Raw genomic sequence first — 10551 nt, 5'->3', positions numbered from 1 at the left:
CCTAAGAAAAATTTAAATATAAGTAGTAGATTGTGCTTTTGAGCTGTCATCATTTTGGGGGAAGGCATGTTGCAAAGAATTTTTAAAAAATTTGTTTAACTGCGGAAATACCATTTCTTCTTTCAGGTAGCTGTCTTATTGAAGGCAGAGGTGAGGAGAAGGAGAATAATACCTAGTCCATAACCCCAGTTAAAAAGTTTGCCCTGTAATTGCAACTTCTTTTGTGATAAAAGGTTTCATCTTGTTTAATGGAATTGTAAAATACAGTTAAAAGGGATCTCTGAAGGTTATGTAGTCAAGTCTTCTGCTCAGAGCAAGGCTAATGCCAAAGCTAGACCACAGTGTTCAGGGTTTGGACCACTGGAGTCTGAAAATCTTCACGTATGGAAATCCTCTAGCCTCCTTGGACAGCCCATTGCTGCGCTTAACTGCAGTCACTGAGATTTTTTTCCTTGTGTTTGAAATGAAAATATCCCTTAATGTCACATGTGACCACTTCATCTTGTCCTTTGCCCTGGTCCTCTGTACCTCTGAGGAGGATCTAGTTCTCTTTAACCTCCAGACACATAGCTAAACGTAGCAACCCAATGTCCCCACTTAGCCTCTGCTTCTGAGAGCAAGCATAACAATCCCAGATCCCTGAACCTTCTATGCCATGTATTCCAGCCCCCTTCCCTTCCTTTTCTTTCTTTGCCGTATCCATCTTACATGTCTTGGCTTTTACAGAGAAGGTGGAGGACTGTTGGGACAGGTGTTACGTAGCATGAAGGGTGCTGCTGCTTTTACATTAATAATGATTAGTGCCATGTATCCTTAAGAAATTGTCCTTAACAGGGGTGAGAGAGATAATTCTCGGCTGCCAATAGAACAAAATTCTGTACTTTAATTTAAAATACAGCAATATTGAAAATGTTAGCAACCTTACTGATATTCCCTTTTTTGTCAAGTATAAATACATTTTTGTGTAGCAATTCACCACTTTTACAAGAATACTTTGCTATTCTGGTGTGCCTAAGTGTGATAGGTAGAGACACAGACAATTTAAAGTGTCAAAATCCAATGTGAATTTTATTATATTAGCAAGCGAACAAGAGCAAAGGCAGCGCTGGGCGGCCGGGGAGTCTGCACTCCGCCAACGGCTCGCAACTTCCCGCCTCGTGTAAGCACATTATATACAGTCTCATTTTCTGTATTCGCAACGTCACAATCAGGGTGATGTCGCAATCAGGGCGATACTCTGCGCATACTCCTTCTGTTGCTAGGGGGTCTTTTTCTACCTCCTGGTGGTCGTAAGGATGAAGGCTGAGGGTCTTCCTCGTTGCCCTGTGGGTGAACTTATGCAAGAATGTGATTATTCAACCCCTTCAGCCACGGGTCTTGTTTACTTTGCCGAATGTCCTTCAGTTGAGCTATCAAGCCTTCTTGTGAGCACATAAATCTTTCATCTATACCCTCCCATACAGGTTTAATGAACAAAGCACAACATGTTACTTATTACAATCCCCCCTTTTTCTTTTGTCCATTATTTTGTTCATTGAACCTTTGTAGCTCTTGAGCACTCAAGACAAGGGTTTCTGCTAAATCAGGCTCATCGGGTACCAATTCGTATTTCGCTCGAACAAGCATCAGGTGAGCGGCTTCTAAACGGTTCTTAACTATCGCAATAACTTTATTAAAAATACAAGGTCCGAACGCAAGCGTTAAAGTGAGCAGTATTAATGGTCCCGCCAATGTTGACAATAAAGTAGTAAGCCAAGGAGAATGATTAAACCATGATTCGTACCAACTTTGTTGGGATTCTCGTTCTTTCCTTCGTTGTTCCAACCCCTTTCTTAGCTCTGCCATTGTGTCCCGTACTATTCCGGTATGATCTGCATACACACAGCACTCTTCCTTTAAAGCTGCACACAATCCCCCTTGCTGCAAGAATAATAAATCCAAGCCACGTCTATTCTGAAGCACCACTTCTGATAGTGATCTTAGTGATTTTTCCAATGCGTCTATTGATTTTTCTATTCTGCTCAAATCCTCATCCACTGCTACTCTAAGTGACTTAAATTCAGCTTGTTGATTAATCAGAGAGGTTATCCCTGTGGCCGCTCCGGTTCCTCCAATTGTAAGGAGGGCGGCTATGGTCAGAGCTGTAAACGGTTCTCTCCTAGCAAGATGGTGCTCGGGGGTGGTTTGATAATTGTAGACAAACTCATTTGAGTGATATACAATTTTTGGAATTATTGCTACTTGTATGCAATAATCTTTGTTTTTATTAAAATTTTGTAGGCTCAAGCAGGGTGTTACTCCGATACTTGAGCACACCCATTTTGTGTTTGGCGCTGGTATTAACCAATCCGCGGGGGCTTCCTTGGTGAGTGAAATACTTACATTACACAGATGCTGTTTTATGGGTGGAATTGTCCCAACGCACCGTCCTTTTCCTGTTACTTGTTCCAAGGTGAGACCTTGGACCTGATCTTTTCCTTTTCTCCATAAACATTGTGCAGGGTTCGTCCCATTTACACGCTTGGCCTTAGATGTAATTCCCACAGCCTCGTAAAAGGGTGGTCTAATGCCGTAACACAGCCAACAGGAGCTGGTCATTTGTGGGTTAGTTTTATTCAATATTTGGTAGCTCGCTTGCATCACTTTCCATAAGGTATTCCCTCCTAAATCTTCTTCCGGGATAGTTATACCAGAGTGAGGGTTTTTACTAGTAAGCTGGATATTATCGCTAATTTCAGTATCATTTGCGGGTCCCAGAATTTGTTCATGTGTGAGCACAGGATTTGGTCCAATTGGTTCAGGATCATTTGGAATGGCCTCCTTTTTTATAAAGAATAGGCTACCAGGGTCGGCACCGGCCACATAAAGCCGGACACCCCAGGTTTTTCCGATTATCCATGCTGAGTCCTCTGGGTTTAGGACGGTTATGTTTATTCCCTGACATACGTTTCCCGATGGTGGCCCGTTTCCAGTGTCTATATAATTATGCCGTGTTGGTTTCGTGCAGCCTGAGGGCCTCCACTTTACTGTAATGAACTTGTCAACTCCTCCTCCAGGGGTCCAATCCAATGCTATGGTTTCGCACCCCCAATATGCACAATAATAGTGCCCCGGTGAGTTACAGTATCCTTTGCCTGGGTTTGAGGCTGGGCACATATAGAATGGTGCTACCCGGTCTGGGTGCCAATAGGGACTGAGGGATCCCACCGTCAACTGGAAGGTGGGTGCTCCTGACTTAGTGATATTCTTAATTAATGCTTGGTCTTCCCATCTAGATAGGGTCCAATTAAAAGGTTGGTGTGCGTATGGCTCACAGATAGGGACGCAGAAGACTACCCAGATTGCCCCTATAAATATGTATCGGGAAAAATGGTGGGTTTTGTAATATACCAATTGCTTATTCCTACCCCAATTTGATACCCGTACCCGATTTTTGTCATTTGCACTCCAGGGCTTCGCCTTTTTGCTACCATCCTTGAGGCAGGATCTCAAGCACTGCTTTGCAGTCCCAATCATTGGGTTCGTTCCTCCACAGTTTTTTACTCCTCTGCCTCGCTCGTCGACTCGGTTGCTTCGAGCCACGAGGGGTACCATCTTCTCGGCAGCAGGGGTATTCTTCAGGAGGGCTAGTGCTTACTTTAGCAGCTTGCCTCAGGATGTACGAATTCCAGTTGGTATCTTTAACTTGAGGTGTGTTGCACTTCACCCCTTTCAGGAACTTCCGGCACTGCCCTCTTACTATTTCAGCGACAAAAGGAATCGGTTCTTTCGAATGGTAACAATAATTTTCGGGCCGGATTCCCTTAGCAAATATCCCCCACCATTCCCTTGATTCGGGAATAGTCTCTCCCTGTGATTCTTTTAATTTTTAGTGCCAATTTTGTAAGTTCTCTTTCCCACTCCCAGCAGATTCAGCAGACGCCCCTTGGGATCTTCAGTCTCGGCAATGGGCCCACCACCGTTCCCGACACACCTTACACACAAAGCACATGAATGAGTAACAGTTACAACTTAATATCTGCAATCTTACATGCCCATCTTTAGTCAGAATTGGATTTTCAATATATTCAATTTCAAAAGTATTCATTCAGGTCTTTTGAAATTTTATTTTTAGGTCCCCAGGTACACTGGTCACTTGCCACTGTTGATTCTTTATGGGTCCTTTGATTCGGCTGGCGTGAGTCCACCCTCTTTCAGCTGTTCGTATGGAGGTTTCTGTAGTAAGTAAAACAAGATAAGGCCCTTCCCACTGTGGAGTTAATGAGGTCTCTTTCCATGATTTAACCAACACCCAGTCCCCGGGTTTCACTTTATGGATTGCCATGTTTAATGGGGGTCGTTGGACAAGCAATCCTTTTTTCTTCAACTGTTCCCTACGACTCATTATTTGAGTGATGTACCACAGTACATGTGATTCTTTTAATTGAGGGTGATTATGTGGAACTTCTAGGTCATAGGGCATCCCATATAACATCTCGAATGGGGAAATCCCTACATCTGTACGGGGTTGGGTCCTTATATTTAAAAGTGCGAGGGGCAGACACTTGACCCATGATAGTTTGGTCTCAATCATCAATTTGGTGAGCTGTTTCTTTATCTCCCCGTTCATTCTTTCTACTCTTCCTGAACTTTGGGGATGCCAAGGGGTATGATATTCCCAATTTATTCCCAAGGCCCCCAAGGTATCCTTAACTATTTTAGACACAAAATGAGGTCCCCTGTCGGAATCAATGGCTTCTATTACCCCATATCTTGGGATAACTTCTTCTAACAGCACCTTTACTACAGTTTGGGCCGTTGTTCGTGCAGTCGGGTATGCTTCCACAAAGTGCGTAAGGTGATCCACGATTACCAGTAAATATTTGTACCTACCCACCTTTGGGAGTTCAGTAAAATCTATTTGAACCCTCGCAAAAGGCCTATGTGCCAGCTCTCTTCCCCCTAAAGGTCTTTCTCTTACTTGACTCCTGTTGACCTTTTGACACACTAAGCAACTGTTTGTTATTTGCTTGGCCAGACTATAAATACCCATACACATGTATTTATTAGCGAATTGGTCTATCAAAGCTTGGGTTCCCCAATGTGTGGTATCGTGGATTCTTTGTAATACCCCCATAGCCAAGGATTTTGGAAGTACCTGTCTCCCATCAGGTAACACCCATTTTCCCATTTCATCCTTTTTTACCCCTATTTTATGTAATTTCTCCTCTTCTTGAGTGGTGAAACTGAGGAGGTGGACCACCTTTCCATGATGCAAACAATGCTTTGCTCTCGGATTCTCACAGGCACATGCTATCCCATCCATGCCCCAATCCTCCCAGCAAGCATAACAAGGTTCCTTATAGAGATTACCTCCACAGTTGATACATTCTTCTCTCTGTTTGAAGGGATCCTGAGCCCTTAGAACCATTAGAGCAGCTTTTCTAGCCTCCTGATCCGCAGCATTATTACCCCGCTGTCGGAAATCTAGGCCTTTCTGGTGGCCTCTCACGTGTACCACTGCAATTCGGTTAGGACCTCTTAGGGCGTGAAGGACTTGGGTTATTAGGCCCTGGTGTATTAAATCCCTTCCCTGGGAATTTATGAGGCCCCGCTCTTCCCAAATTTTTCCAAAGGTATGGACTACCCCATATGCATACTTTGAATCTGTATATATTGTTCCTGCCTTTCCCTTTAGTAAACATAATGCTCGGAGTACTGCATAAAGTTCGCATGCTTGAGCTGACCATGCTGCGTTCAAGGGTCCTGATTCTATTACATTAAGATTTCTTCCCCCGATTACTGCATACCCTGATCTTCTCTTCCCTCCTACCACTCGAGAGGACCCGTCCACAAACAGCTTTTCTCCACCTTCCAGTTCCTCCTCCTCCAAGTCTGGCCTTATCTTTGTTTGTTCCTCAATGGTATGTAGACAATTATGTGTCAACCTTTCCCCTTCAGGTTCCCCGTACAAAAACTGGGCCGGATTTTGTAAAGTAGTGCTTTCTAAAGTTAGTTTTGGTGAGGAGATTAAAATCCCTTCGTATTTTAACAACCTAGAATCGGTGATCCATTTTTCGGCTTTTTGTTGTAAAATTCCCCGGATGTTGTGAGGTGATAGAACTTTCAATTCGCTCCCGAATGTTATTTTGTGTGCCTCTTCCACAAGCAGAGCTGCTGCCACTATCGCTTGCAGGCAGGTTGGCCACCCACGGCTCACTGGATCCAAAAGTTTGGACAGGTATCCTATAGGTTTCTTTTTCCCAGCCCACTCCTGTGCCAATACTCCGAATGCCGTACCCCCATCGATATTCACAAACAAGTAAAATGGTCTTTTTAAGTCTGGTAAGCTTAATACTGGTGCATTAATTAAATCCTCTTTTAAGCTTTCTAATTGCTTTTCATCCTCCTTAGACCACTTTAACAGTCCCTCTTGGCTTAATTTGGCATATAGAAACTTGACTTTGTTACTATAATCTTCAATCCATTGTCTGCAGTACCCCATTAATCCCAACAGCTGACGAACCTGTCTTTTGTTTGCCGGAGGGGGCATTGATAGTATCCCATTTACTCGCTCGGGATCTACCTTTTTTTTCCCTTCGCTCAGCCAATGTCCCAAATATTTGACCTCTGGTTCTACAAACTGTAATTTTGATCGGGAAACCTTCAATCCCTTTAGGCTTAGGAAATTTAACAATTTGATACTCTCCACGCGGACTTTTTCCTCTTCTTGTCCAGCTATCAGGAGGTCATCTACATACTGAATCAGCTGTACTCCTTCTCCCTGCTCGTACTCTTGGAGAATGTGCTCCAGGGCCTGTCCGAATAGATTGGGAGATTCCGTGAACCCTTGGGGCAACACTGTCCATCTTAACTGCTGTTTTCTGTGGGTTTCAGGATCCTCCCATTCAAAGGCAAAATAATCCCTATTGTCCTTATCTAGTGGGCAAGCCCAAAATGCGTCTTTGAGATCAATCACACTGTACCATCGACTTTCAGGTCCCAGCTGGCTCAGTAAAGTATACGGATTTGCCACAACTGGGAATCTTGCAAGTGTTCTTTTATTAATTTCCCGTAGGTCATGGACCAATCTATAAGACCCATCAGTTTTCTTTACGGGTAAGATGGGTGTATTGAAGGGAGACATGCATGGTTCCAGTAGCCCTTGTTTAATTAATCTTTCAATCTCTGGTTTCAACCCCATCCTGCCTTCTCGTGAGATTTGGTATTGTTTTATTTTTACTGGAATTTCCGGATCCCTGATAGTTACAGTGAAGGGTGGGATATTCAGTTTGCCCACTGTCTCCGGAGTGTACCAAACCTCGGGGTTAATTTTTACTTCATCCTCACTCCTAAGGGGACATAATTTTACTTGTAACTCATTATTTTTAACTTCCAAATTAATGCCTAGTGTGATGATCATATCTCGTCCCAGTAGGTTATAATCTGCTTCTGGGACCAACAATAGGGATCCCACCCCAAACTTAGATTCCGTTTCAAAAAGAACGTCTTTTATTACTGGAACCCCGAAAGGCTCTCCTTTTGCTCCAATTACTTGCATTGTCTCCGGGGACAAGTGACATCCCCGGGGTAACTCTTGTACTGTGGACCTCTCGGCCCCGGAGTCCACAAGGAACTCGATTTCCTGTTGCTGGGGACCTATTTTAATTTTTATCAAGGGCTCGGTTTTATGTCTAGCCCCCAGCAAATAGAGCCCCTGACACCCCTAATCCTCCTTGAATATTTTCTCATCCTGCAGCCGTTTTCTGCATTCCCTTCTCATATGACCCTTCCTCCCACAATAATAACACTCCACGTCCTTTCTCCTTGTTCCTTCCACCCCAGGCCTTGGGTCTGTCTTGTGAGTCGATCTAATCCCACCCCCACGCTGTCCTTCCCGAGCCACTGCCACCATCAATCTTGCCTGCTTCTTAAACCTCTCGTCCTCCCTTCTGACAAACACCTTCTGTGCCTCCCTCAATAACTCATCCAAGCCTCTGTTTTGCCAGTCATCTATCTTCTCAATTTTTCTTCTAATATCTTCCCATGCATTTGCTACAAATTGCATTTTCAGCAGAGCCTGCCCCTCCTGAGTGTCTACATTCAGACTGGAATACATTTGGAGACTCTTTCGTAGTCTCTCTAACCATTTAGTGGGCGACTCATCTGCTTCTTGATGTTCTTTGAAAGCTTTATTAATGTTCTGTCCTCTAGGGACTGCCTCCCTGATACCCTGGATGATGATATTTCTAAGATCTTGCATGTGGCCCCTATGTACCAGGTCCTGGTGATCCCAATTGGGCCTCTGTAGGGGCCATTTCACATCTGCCGCTGGCCCCTGGGCATGCTGTGCGTCCCAAATTCGCATCCCTGCCCTCCTGATCATGTTTTTCTCCTCTGTGGTGAATAAAATCCCTAAAATAGCCTGAATCTCATCCCATGTATAAGTATTGGGTCCTAAAAATTGATCCACTCTTTCCGCTACCCCCAGCGGATCTTCCAGGAGATCCCCCATTTTATCTTTAAAGTGTCTTACGTCCCCTGAGTTAATAGGGACGGATACGAACCCTATTCCTGGCTGTGGACCCCCCATTGGCACTTCCCTCAAGGGGTACAAACCGCCACCCTCATGTGTACGTCGTGTTTGGCTCCTGGTTCTACGTCTGTAAGTTTCAGGGGAACAGGGGGGCGAATCAGGGTTCGAGCGGTGAAGGGCCGAGGGCAAGGGTTGAAGCGGTGCGGGTGGTGGTGAAATGGGAGGGGGAGGCGGTGGAGGGGGAATGTATGGTGGTGGTATTACAGGGACCGCGTCTTCCTCTCTATTCTTCCTCCCTCGGTAGCCACCCCCCTTTTCTTTTAAAGGGTATAAATTTACCCTAGTGTCAGCTACCATCCACAGACTGGCATATTCACTTTCCTCCAAATTAAATGGTTCCTTTGAGTTAACATAAATGTTTAGCGCCTGACATATCCAGTCCTCAAATGATCCAAAAACAGGCCAATACAGATGGTCTCCTCGAATCTGTTGTCCGCCCCAGACTTCCATGCAATAATGGATCATTTTCACCTTATCTTTTCCCTGCCTAGAGGGAAAGTTATCCCAGTGTTTCAACATCAGCCCTAGGGGACTATCGGGCGGTATTTGGGGCAATTTCACATGGGGCCCCTCTCCCATGGGCTCAAAGGGCTTGCTTTTCCTTTGTCCCATCTTCTGAGGCACTCACACACACACACCAACTGCTCCCCTCGTTTGTGGCTCGCTCCCTCGCGGGCTACGAGAAACGCACTACTAGAGGGTCCGCACTCACTTCGCCCTGGCAGGACGTCTCATACACCGTGCCCCAGGATACCCAACCCAAACCGAACGGATTCCCGGCCTATACTCACGCGTCCTGCGTCTTCGTTCGGGGCTTCGTGCACAAAGATTACAGGGTTACCGGTTCTCCTTTGCTCAGTGTTCAATTTAGGTTCGTCGGTCGAGACAGAAGCGACCTGAGGGCTGCAGGGGCCGCCAGATGGCGGGGCGCCTCCCCAGTGCAGCTGCAGGCCACAATCTAGTCGCGATCCGAGTCACGGCACCAAATTGTGATAGGTAGAGACACAGACAATTTAAAGTGTCAAAATCCAATGTGAATTTTATTATATTAGCAAGCGAACAAGAGCAAAGGCAGCGCTGGGCGGCCGGGGAGTCTGCACTCCGCCAACGGCTCGCAACTTCCCGCCTCGTGTAAGCACATTATATACAGTCTCATTTTCTGTATTCGCAACGTCACAATCAGGGTGATGTCGCAATCAGGGCGATACTCTGCGCATACTCCTTCTGTTGCTAGGGGGTCTTTTTCTACCTCCTGGTGGTCGTAAGGATGAAGGCTGAGGGTCTTCCTCGTTGCCCTGTGGGTGAACTTATGCAAGAATGTGATTATTCAACCCCTTCAGCCACGGGTCTTGTTTACTTTGCCGAATGTCCTTCAGTTGAGCTATCAAGCCTTCTTGTGAGCACATAAATCTTTCATCTATACCCTCCCATACAGGTTTAATGAACAAAGCACAACATGTTACTTATTACATAAGGGTTAAAAGTGACATACGGTAAGCATCCCCACAGGATGCAGAAAGCAATGTGCCTCTTATTTTGCTTGTGGGTATGCTAGGATGTGGAGAAATTACAGGACCCGCTAAGTTGTAAATGATCAATTCTCAGGCTGAAAAGAGATCTGTGGGCTCGGGTTGTGTTTTGCAGGAGTGCAAGAAGCCCCACGGAAACTTACTCTGGTCTTTTTTTGGGGGTTATTTTCTCTCCCGTGCTATCTCTCTTCTCACTTACTAAGGCCCTCTAAAAATTCTGGGGTTTTGTGTCATACTTGTAATACTGAAGGACTGAGGAGGAGAGCAGATAAGACGCAAAACTATTATACAAAAGGGAATCTAATAAAAATATTTAAAACAACTGAATTCAGCTAAGTTTTCATAATAACTCTATTTGCATTTTTGTTCCTTTATTCAAAAACATACTTGCAAATGTGGCATTAATATCTTCCCCAGTAGATCTGTGCTAGACAAATGTTTTCACTA

This window comes from Leptosomus discolor, chromosome Z (assembly GCF_034619465.1).
Source record: "Leptosomus discolor isolate bLepDis1 chromosome Z, bLepDis1.hap2, whole genome shotgun sequence".
NCBI lineage: Eukaryota > Metazoa > Chordata > Aves > Leptosomiformes > Leptosomidae > Leptosomus > Leptosomus discolor.
The sequence above is the reverse complement of the archived record's forward strand: the minus strand, read 5'-3'. Positions refer to the sequence as shown.